The sequence below is a fragment of the Eretmochelys imbricata genome, chromosome 8 (assembly GCF_965152235.1).
Source record: "Eretmochelys imbricata isolate rEreImb1 chromosome 8, rEreImb1.hap1, whole genome shotgun sequence".
In the NCBI taxonomy this organism is placed as follows: Eukaryota; Metazoa; Chordata; order Testudines; family Cheloniidae; genus Eretmochelys; species Eretmochelys imbricata.
Genome location: NC_135579.1, coordinates 55,306,945 through 55,317,704, shown reverse-complemented (window position 1 = coordinate 55,317,704; position 10,760 = coordinate 55,306,945).

Here is a 10,760-nt window from a genome sequence, read left to right as displayed (position 1 = left end):
AAGGAAGGATGAGGAAGGAAGAATATGAATAAAGGTGATATGGTATATTTTATTAATTTATTTATAGTTTGTAGAATCTGGGTAGATTCAAATTTATATATATATATATAATCTCTAGAAATAATCACCACTGATTCCTTTTGTGAATGTGGCTTCTACAGTTCAATGAATGCAGGGTTTCCCTTTGCAGAAGTTGTCAGCTCCTTGCTTGGCACCTGGCTTGTAGAATTTCAAACACTGTCCCAAACTACACAGTCAAATCCATCCCTGGTTAGGAGGCATTAAAGCATAGCTCAGTGCTGGTGTCTGCTCAGTATGCAGCAGCATTAAAAAACAAATATATACTTGGTGCATTAAGAGAATAATAGAGAACAAATGGCAATGACATAAATGAAACAATTAAATGTCCCCTTCTAGGGCATTGTGCCTGGTTTTAGTCAACCTAGCTCAAGAAAGATCTGGCAGAGACTAAAAATGACCAGAGACAGGCAACTAAAATGCTTAGAGGGAAGGAGTGGACTGGAATTATTTAGCCCGGGAAAGAGAAGAACAAGAGGGGACTTGACTGAGGTATTCAGACTTAGGCAGAGCATAGTGGAAAAATGAACAGTCCCTTCTCTTATCCTTTTATGATGATATGGTCACAACTGGGTCCATCAGTGAAGGATAAATAAAAAGACATCTCTATTTATTCAGCATTTAATCAGTGTGTGGATTACACTAGTGCAGGAGGTCACTGAGGGACCAATCCTGCTCCTCTTATTCTGGCAGTTTTCAGGACCTTTGCCTGTCTAAGAAGTGTAGCTTTGATAGGGCACATACACCTTATTCTTTTGTGACCAATGAAAGGGCTAAAGCATTTTAGTGGTCACAAAAGAGGTGGCTGGTTTTCAAAGACTGTCTGAGCTACCAGACCTGGAAGGAAGAGCTGGCGGCTGTGGCTTGTTTGGCTCCTGGACAGAGGAATGGACAGCTGTGCCTCCTAGGTATGGAAAAAATAGAAGAAAGTAGAGGCTTCCAAGGCCTGTGGGTGGTATGTTCCTAGCAGGGGAAAGAAGCTGCTCTCCGGCTGATCCAGGGAACAGCACACCTGAACTAGGTATCTGGGGGTATTTTCTGCCTGCCTGAACTAATGGAGACTATGGTTCTATCAGAGAGAGTACCCATAGTCAAACTGTTCCTGTCTGTTTGGGATGGACACTTGGAGTGGACTCAAGGAAGATTCCTGCATTTGTTTTATTTCCTTGGGATCTATGACCAAAGGAAAATGAGAGTGTTGCTTCCTCATGGCCAGAATAGTTGTTTTTTTCCTGCCTTTTTCTGAACCTGCCTTACACAGGCTAGTACCTCAACCCTTGGAGTGACTACCAGTCCTGTTACGGCACAATTGGGCCTTGAGTCAAACGCACCGGCTGGATTTTAAAAAGCAATGGGATATTTTGACCAATAATAAACAAAGCAATTATATGAGTTGTAAAAGTAGCTGCTGCCTCCTGCCATGTATCAGAAATCTGACCTTTTGTAACCCTGACCCATATTATTGGGAATAGGAAATGAAGTTGAGTCTGACTCCTGTGTCATATCCTTATTATACATGGATAAACACACCTCATGCTTCAGGGTGTAAACTAACCTCCTACAAGCGTTGAGGGAATTGTTCCCATGTACCAACATAGCACAACGGGCCAGGTGAATTGGCGGGGGGGGGGGGGAGGGGGAAGGGGGAGAGAGGGGAAGCATTGAAGAGGAGCTACCTTCCTTGAGAGCATCAGATGCTGCTGGAGGCAGGATACTTTGCTAGACAGTCTGATTCGGAATAGTAACTCATGTTCCAAAAGGGCCTTTGATGCCATTAACAAAACTTGAAGAAGCCAAGTAATATAAAAAGTGTTCAAACCACACATGGCTTTTGTTAAAGTCGGTGTGTTAAGAACATAAGAATGGTCCTACTGGGTCAGACCAAAGGTCCATCTAGCCCAGTATGCTGTCTTCTGACATTGGCCAGTGCTAGGTGCCCCAGAGGGAATGAACAGAACAGGTAATCATCAAATGACCCATCCCCTGTTGCACATTCCCAGCTTCTAGCAAACAGAGGCTAGGGACACCATTCCTGCCCATCCTGGTTAATCACCATTGATAGAGCTATTCTCCATGAATTTATCTAGTTCTTTTTTGAACCCTGTTATGATCTTGGCCTTCACAACATCCTCTGGCACGCTGGCGCAGGTGGGTGGTCGACCCACCTCTGTCCCTGGCCCCTCCTCAACTCCACCCTTGCCCCACCCACTCCCGCCCCTGCCCTGCCCTGATTCCAACCCCTTTCCCAAAGTCCCCACCCTGGCCCCGCCTCTTCCCTGCCTCCTCCCCTGAGTGCACTGCGTTCCCGCTCCTCCCACCTCTCTCCCAGAGCTTGTTACGCTGCGAAACAGCTGTTTTGCAGCGGCAAGCGCTGGGAGGTAGGCAGAGAGGCAGGGATGCGGCGCGCTCAGGGGAGGAAGCGGAGGTGAGGTGGGGCAGGGGGGCAGGGAGGGGAGCTTGGCTACCAGTGGGTGCAGAGCACCCACTAATTTTTCTCCGTGGGTGCTCCAGCCCCAGAGCACCCATGGAGTTGTCGCCTATGCACAGGGATATTAAATTTAATTATATTATGGTCACTATTACCAAGTAGTCCAGCTATATTTACCTCTTGGACCAGATCCTGTGCTCCACTTAGGACTAAATCAAGAATTGCCTCTCCTCTGGTGTGTTCCAGGACCAGATACTCCAAGAAGCAATCATTTAAGGTGTCAAGAAACTTTATCTTTGCATCCCATCCTGAGGTGACATGTACCCAGTCAATATGGGGATAATTGAAATCCCCCATTATTATTATTGAGTTTTTTATTTTAATAGCCTCTCTAATCTCCCTGAACATTTCATAGTCACTATCACCATCCTGGTCAGGTGGTCGGTAATATATCCCCATTGCTATATTCTTATTATTAGAGCATGGAATTTCTAGCCATAGAGATTCTATAGTACAGTATGATTAATTTACGATTTTTACTTCATTTGATTTTACGCTTTCTTTCACATATAATGCCACTCCCCCACCAGCACAACCTGTTCTGTCCTTCCAATATATTTTGTACCCTGGTATTACTGTATCCCATTGATTTTCCTCATTCCACCAAGTTTCGGTGATGCCTATTATATCAATATCCTCATTTAATATGAGGCACTCTAGTTCACTCATTTTATTATTTAGATTTTTAGCATTGATATATAAGCACTTTCAAAACTTGTCTCCTTTTAGCTGTCTGCCATTACAAGGTCTGATTGAATGGGACTCTTAATATTGTTATTCTTTATTTGACTGTTTCTGATCAGACCCTGCCTGTATTTTATCATTTTCCGTCCTCTCGTCCTCACTAGGACATAGAGATTCTCTATTAATAGATCCTCCCCTAAGGGATGTCCGAACCATGTGTTCCTCTGCATCTGTCGGCTTTCCCCCAGCCCTTAGTTTAAAAACTGCTCTACAGCTTTTTTAATGTTAAGTGCCAGCAATCTGGTTCCACTTTGGTTTAGGTGGAGTGCATCCTTCTTGTATAGTGTTGTGTAGCTAAAGCCATGCTCAACCTTTTGAAAACATCCCATAGTGAATTAAGTGAAATAGGTTAGAGCTAGGTTGTCCCTTTACATTTAGCTCTGTGTGAGGGAGGGGCTGTGCTGCCCAAGGAAGGAATTATGTTTCTTCTTCCCTGCTCTCTATTTCCTCTTAGGAGAGTGTAATCTCTATTGCTGGCCCTGACCAGTAGCAGATGACTATAGCGCCCACCCTGCATTGGCTCAGCTGTGCTGGCTCTGTGTTAAGTGGGCAGAGTCAAGGTTCCCCCCTCAGCAGAGCAGGAGGGAGCACCAGGTGCTCAAGCCTTTATCTTGAGAAGGGCTTAGTACCTGCAGTGTCTGTTCATTTCTGTGGGAGCTGTGAGTACAATGGACCCAGATCCACAGTCTCACACAGTATGTTCTCGAATGAACACACACGGGAAAATGATAAAAGACAAAAACGCCCTAGCACCTCTGGGTGAACACCCTTCAAAGCAATCACTCCATAACTGACCTGTCAATCCTCATCCTCAAAGGAAGCCACCCAGGACTTTCAAAAGACAAGCCTGAGAGCTTAATTTCATAACTTGACTTAAAATTGGTCTTAATAAAGACCCTGGATTTATGGCTTATTACAACAATCTGGAACCCAGTAACCCCCCTTTTTGTCCTATGACTACAGTGGTGTTAATGGTCCACTTCACCTTTAGTGTCCCTTAGAATACACGCTAACTACTTACGCTAAACTATCTGTTCAATCTTGTATTTAGCTGTCACACTTTGAGTATCTTTCCCTGATCTGAAGAAGAGCTCAAAAGCTTGTCTCTCTCCTCAAGAGAAGTTGGTCCAAAAAAAGATATTACTTTATCCACCTTGTCTCTCAGATCCACAAAAGTGTTTAGGCGCCTAGCTTCTATTTAGGAGCCTAGATATCTTTGTGGATCTGGGCATATGCTCCTATTAAGATCATGATCCCAAAATATAAATTGTTACAGTGGGTGTTGTGTGGTGGTGTTGTTAAACTGTAATCTGTTGTATTGATGGTCCTTTCAGGGCCATTCATGGGAACATTTCTGGAGAGGGTGAGTTAATGAAATGCAGTGAATATTTTAGTGTCTTAGCTAATTTCCAGCTGGGATAACTGCATTCTGCTTATCTAAATTTCCTCTTGCAGTTTGTTTTAGATACAGTATATTAGCTGATTTCATCTGGTTATTCTGAGGCATCTATTTGTAAAACACTTTGTACAAAAGTGGAAAATAACTTCCTTTCCTCAATTGCTAAGAAGTATGGCTCTGGGCTGTGAATTAGCTACTGCCTTCTATCCCAGAGATAGCATAGGTACGTAGTGGAATAAGAAAACCCTGTGTACCTACCGAAGCCCTGGGGATGGGGAGGTGCAAGCCCACCCACATCTAAGTCCCAACCTAAGGGGAGGAGCCACTGGTCTCAGGCAACAAAAGATTACGGGGGGACAACAAGGGAAAAAACAGGGACAGGAGTGTCAAAAGCAGGGATCCAGAGGAGGACACAGAGCAGAGAACCATGAACAGTGCCCACTGCTCCTCAAAGGCATCCAGGGAGCCAGAGGACACAGCCCAGAGATGTGACTTAAGGGAGGATCAGAAGTAGGCCCCACAGTTCCAGTTTCCTCCTCCTGGGCCAGCATCAGGAGGAGATTGGTGTGGAGGTCTTGTGACTTTGTGGGGCCATGGATGGGGTGTGCATAGATCAGGAAGTGCAGGGAAAAGTGCAGCCAGAACTTAAGGAAAAGGTTCTGGAGGAGCCGGAAAAGGGGCTTCAACATAGCACATTCGATGTAGATGTGCACCATGGTCTCCCGCTCACCACAGAAGGGGCAAGTGGTGGGGAAGGTGGTGAACCGCTCCAGGTACACACCCTTGTTTACTGCTCCATGAAGGAGCTGCCGGATAGTATCCCCAGTGGGCTGTGGGACCAGGGTGGAATATGGACTGGCCCACTGGGGTTCCTGACCCTCCATGGGTGGTAGGAGGTCTCACGACTTGGTGTCAGGACGGGATACAAGGGAGAGGAAGTGAAGGGTGTGGAGCACGAGTGCGTATAGCTGTTTCCTAGGCATGGTTCAGAGGTGGACCGGCTGCATGTTGCGCAGCCAGCTCAGGTGGTGCATAGGGGGTGGGTAGGGAGGCTCACCCGGCAGGGGCCCAAAGGTAAACTCTGAAGGGTCAGGGGTGAGGGATGGGCAGGGAGCACCCTCCCGAGGACCTACTTCAGGAAAGCCTGAGAGGTGGGTAGTAAGGCTGCCATCACTTCCTGGAGTATTTGATGGGGAGTATATGACGGGGGACATGAGGAGTGGAGAGCCCCATGTGCCAGCTGAGAGCCAGGGGATCCACCCAATCCTTCTGGTCATAGTCCAAGAGGTTTCCGATCCTGGTGGTACCAACCAGGACCAGTCTCCGGCACACCAAGGGGGACTCTGCTATCTGCACACTGAGGTGGAGGTTGTGTTGCATAGGCTCTGCAAGGAAGTCCTCCCCCTGGGTGGCTGCTGTGGATCTGGTCGCTGAGACTAGCTGCCAGGTCCTGAATACGTCCTGGTAAAAGACTGCAATCTCAGAGAGGTCTCGGAGGAGACCCCTCGGATTGAGGTAGAAGAGTTGCCGGTCATATCGGAGGTGGCAGAGTAAGGTATGCGCCAGTGCACTCCATGCTGGACTACTGGCACCATAAAGGAGTCTCTGAGGGCCTGCAGGGGGAAGACAAGGAGCTGACTGCGGAGTCGGAGCAGGCCTTCCCTGTGCACTCTCCTCCAGGGGGAAGAAATCCCTGTGTCTCTGTTTTAATTGTGTAGGTTCTTTGGGATGAAAGGTGCAAAACGTTTCTTTTAAATGTTTACATGGTTGGGTTGGTATTTTCTTTGTTGAACTGATCTCTTATCCCTTGCCATGCCACAGGCCCAAACTCTACAAAGCACTTCAATGGGATTTAAACTGTAGGGAAGGGGAGCGTATGTTATAAAACACAGAGTGCAATTATAAAATAATAATGGGTGAGTATAAAGGCTGCATACAGTACTCCAGTACTTTCTCTGAAGTCGTCATCACTTTTGGGTGCACAAGAAATATGGGGATCAGGCACTTGATGACAAGCTTGTACAATTCTGTTTGCCCGGCTCAGGGGACTTTGGTTTTTTCTCTTTTTTGGACTGGCTCACAAACGATTCGATTTTGTTCTGATCGTCCTGGTAAGGCCCGGCGAGTAGATTTCGGGGGCTGGTAAATATTCATGACTCGTTTGGAAAGCTGCTTTGTGGGGTTGTTCTTGAGCCTGAGTGGGAGCGGAGGGGACACAGCCCAGAACAAGCAGGGTTTTACTCCCTCAGAGGCGAGGGCTGTGCGGCTTGACCCGGGACGGCTGGAACCGGAGGGAGGTGAGCACACGGGCGTGTCGTGTGTGCAGCCCCAGCCCCCTCTCCATCCCGTTCAGCCTGCCCACCAGTGTGCGCCGCGAGGACCAGCAGTCCCCCGCCACCCCCCAGCAGCGAGGCTCAGCCCAGCCGGCTGGCGGCTTCTGCCCGAACGTCGCGCTCCGGAACATGGCTGCGCCGCCCGCTCTCCGGCTCCTGCTGTGCTGCTTGCTGTGGGCGAGGAGCGGGGCCAGCTTCCCCCCGGAGCCGCCGGAGGGCTCGGCCCCTTTGCCGGAGTCCCCTTTGCAGAAGCCCACCGTCTTCATCGCCATCCTCGCCAGGAACGCTGCCCACGCGCTGCCCCACTGCCTCGCCTGCCTCGAGCGGCTGCGCTACCCCAAGAGCCGGCTGGCCATCTGGTAAGGCGCGGGGCGGGGGAGCCCGGAGCGCCCCGCTCGGGGGCAGTGGGCGGGGGAGCTGATGGCCCTGGCCCGGGCCAGCGGGAGCCGAGCGGCGGGCGCGCTGCTCTGTGGGGGAGAAAAGTTTCTGGGCAGCTGCCCGCGGGAACAGGCAGCGTCTGTCTGGCCAGTGCGGGCGCGGGGCGGGGGGGTCCCGATGGCAGCGAAGGGGGGTGGGGGCCGGGCACGGGAAAGGGGGAAGCAGCGCAGAGGCTAGAAGGGAAGGGGTGCAGGGTAAGGGGGGGCAGTGCAGAGGTCAGTAGAGGGGGGCAGGGTAAGGGGGGGCAGTGCAGAGGTCTGGAGGGGGTGCAGGTTAAGGAGGGACGTGCAGGATAAGGGGGAGGTCAGTAGAGGGGGGGCAGGTTAAGGGGGGCAGTGCAGAGGTCAGTAGAGGGGGCAGGTTAAGTGGGGCAGTGTAGAGGTCAGTAGAGGGGGCAGCTTAAGGAGGGACAGTGCAGAGGTCGGGAGGGGGTGCAGGGTAAGGGGGGGCAGTGGAGAGGTCAGTAGAGGGGGGCAGGTTAAGGGGGAGCAGTGCAGAAGCCAGGAGCATAATGATAAGAAAGCAAGGGAACAAGTAACCCACTGCCTCCAGCGCTTCAGCGATCGAGGACAGTGCTTTTCAAGCTTTTTTCATTTGCAGACCCCTAATATTTCAAATGGAGGTGCAGCCCTCTTTAGAAGTCTTAGCCATAGTCTGCAGAGATCCGGGGATCCAGGGACCACAGGTTGAAAACCACTGATCTAGGGCAAAGGGTCTTTGTCTTTGCTGAACATCTGAGGGCTCCCTGCGTTTCAGGACTCCTGATACACTGAGCAAGAGGTATCAGCCAGGGGCTTCCCTCTGAACCTTTTCTGTGCTGTGCTTTCCTAGCCCTAGCTGTTCTACTGGACAGGAGGGTCTTTCCCTACTGCATTGGTTGGGATCAGGACAAGAGCAAAGCTTTGCCTTACCCTTTGTGTTCTTAGCTGTAAACTTTCCCTGGAGCTACTGCTTCCTGTGGAGAAAAGGATTTATTGGAAGGAGCTGACAGCGTGGCTCAGATTTTGGGGTAACTCCACCCCATCCATGCTAAGAGGGGAGGACTCCAAAACTAATCCCCTTCTCTGCAACCTACCCACATGGCTTGATACATTAAACCAGGAGCAGATGTCCACTAGCCTCTCCGGAGGAGAGCAGCGCATGCATCCCAAACTATGGAATGTGTGTTTTGGCTACAAAGACCATGAACACACTGGAGGTAGATAGGCAGCAACGATGTGTTTGGGAGGGTAGGGCAAGGCACATAAAGCAAAGCAGGGATTACAGCTCATGTTTTAACAGCCAGAAAAAACTTTGACTGAAACCACAGTTTTGTTGCAAAATTGCAGGTTTTGATGGAAGTTTGCCCACCTGCAGGCTTGATTGTTGGGGAAAATGCTTGATTCTTATGCAAAAATCCAGTCCTGGGGCCAAAATGAAAAACCAAAGTCTTTGTAGAGACAAATTGCTATTATATTATTGCCATTATTATACCGATTGAACAGCTGTACTTCAGTTATTAGAGAAACAAGGTGGGAGAAGTAACAGCTTTTATTGGACCATCTTTTGTTGGTGAAAGACAAGCTTTCCAACTACTCAGAGCTCTTCTTCAGGTCATGTTCTTGAGTTATGTTGAAATATTTGTGATGTGATCTTAGGCGTGCTTAAAACGTATATGAATAGGTGCCTTTCAATATTTGTGTAAATCCAAAGAAATGAAATAAATAACATAGCTCAGTAAAAAGAACTGATTTGTCAGTGCTAGCTAGGTCTTAAATATTAGTATTTTGCAGATGTCCTAGAGGTGGCAATTGCCTGGTTTGGAAGGTGATCATGCTGAATAGGTACTGGAAGGCATTGAACAGAATATATCCAACAGCACTGGTAAGATACATTAAAAGGACCATAGCTCATGAGCAGTGTGGTAATAAAACATATTTTGTGGGAAAGGAAGAAATTGGCCTTGAATTCAATTAGCCTACTGGTATCTGAAGGGGAAAAAATCCTTTCTACTCACCAGACATTAGTTATACATGACTGGAGCAACAGAAGCTGGTAGATAGGATTCTAAGAAGTAAGAACTTTTGTGGGGCCAAGATTTAAAGTAAGAAATGCTGTTTTAGAGCTTGCACCTGATCCAAAGTCTTTTGAAGTCAATGGAAAAATGATTCTTGATTTCAATGAGCTTTGGATTAGTAATTCAGGAAGGAAGACTAGATTTTTAGGCCCCATCAATACCAATGGAAGCTTGCATTAAATTACTTAATCAAACATGGACAAATATCCCTACATACATTTCAGGGAGATACTGGTTATTTACCTTCAAATACTCTACAGGTCTCTACACAAAATTACTGACTAAAAAAATGATTGGTTCTAATCCTCATGTATCATTATTTGGAAATGGGATCTCTGTTTTGTGCACTATGATGTCAGCATAAGTACTGCATTCTGAACTACGGACCAGCAACATGACTTAGAATAGGGACAGGCAAACTTTTTGGCCTGAGGGCTGTGCCTCCCCAAACAGCCAGGCGTGGACTGGCCCGCATCCTTGCTTCTTGCTCCCTGATGCCCCCCACTCCCCAGGACTCCTGCCCCATCCAACACCCCCTGTTCCCTGACGGCCCCCCAGGGACCCCCGCCCCATCCAACCATCCCTTCTCCCTGTCCCCTGACTGCCCCTGGAACCCCTTCCCCTGACTGCCCCCCGCTGCCCCATCCAACCCCTCCTCTCATTCCTGACTGCCCCAGGACCCCTACCCCCATTCAACCCCCCTGTTCCCCGCCTTTTAACTGCTCCAACCCCTGTCCACACCTCTGTCCCCTGACCATCACCCCAAACTCCCCTGCCCTCTATCCAACCCCCCCGCTCCCTGCCCTCTTACTGCCCTGCCTGGAGCACCCGTGGCTGGTGGCGCTACAGCTGTGCCGCCCGGCGGGAGCCAGCCACGCCACCGCGCAGCTCAGAGCACCAGGTCAGGCAGCCGTGCCGCCCGGCGGGAGCCAGCCACGCCACTGCGCAGCTCAGAGCACCAGGTCAGGCAGCCGTGCCCCCCGGCGGGAGCCAGCCACGCCACTGCGCAGCTCAGAGCACCAGGTCAGGCCGGGCTCTGCAGCTGCGCTGCCCCAGGAGCTCACAGACCCGCCACCCAGAGCATTGTGCCGGCGGCGCAGTGAGCTGAGGCTGCGGGGGAGGGGGAAGAGCAGGGGAGGGGCCGGGGGCTAGCCTGCTGGGCCAGGAGCTCAGGGGCCGGGTAGGAGGGTCCCGCAGGCCGGATGTGGCCCGTGGGCCATAGTT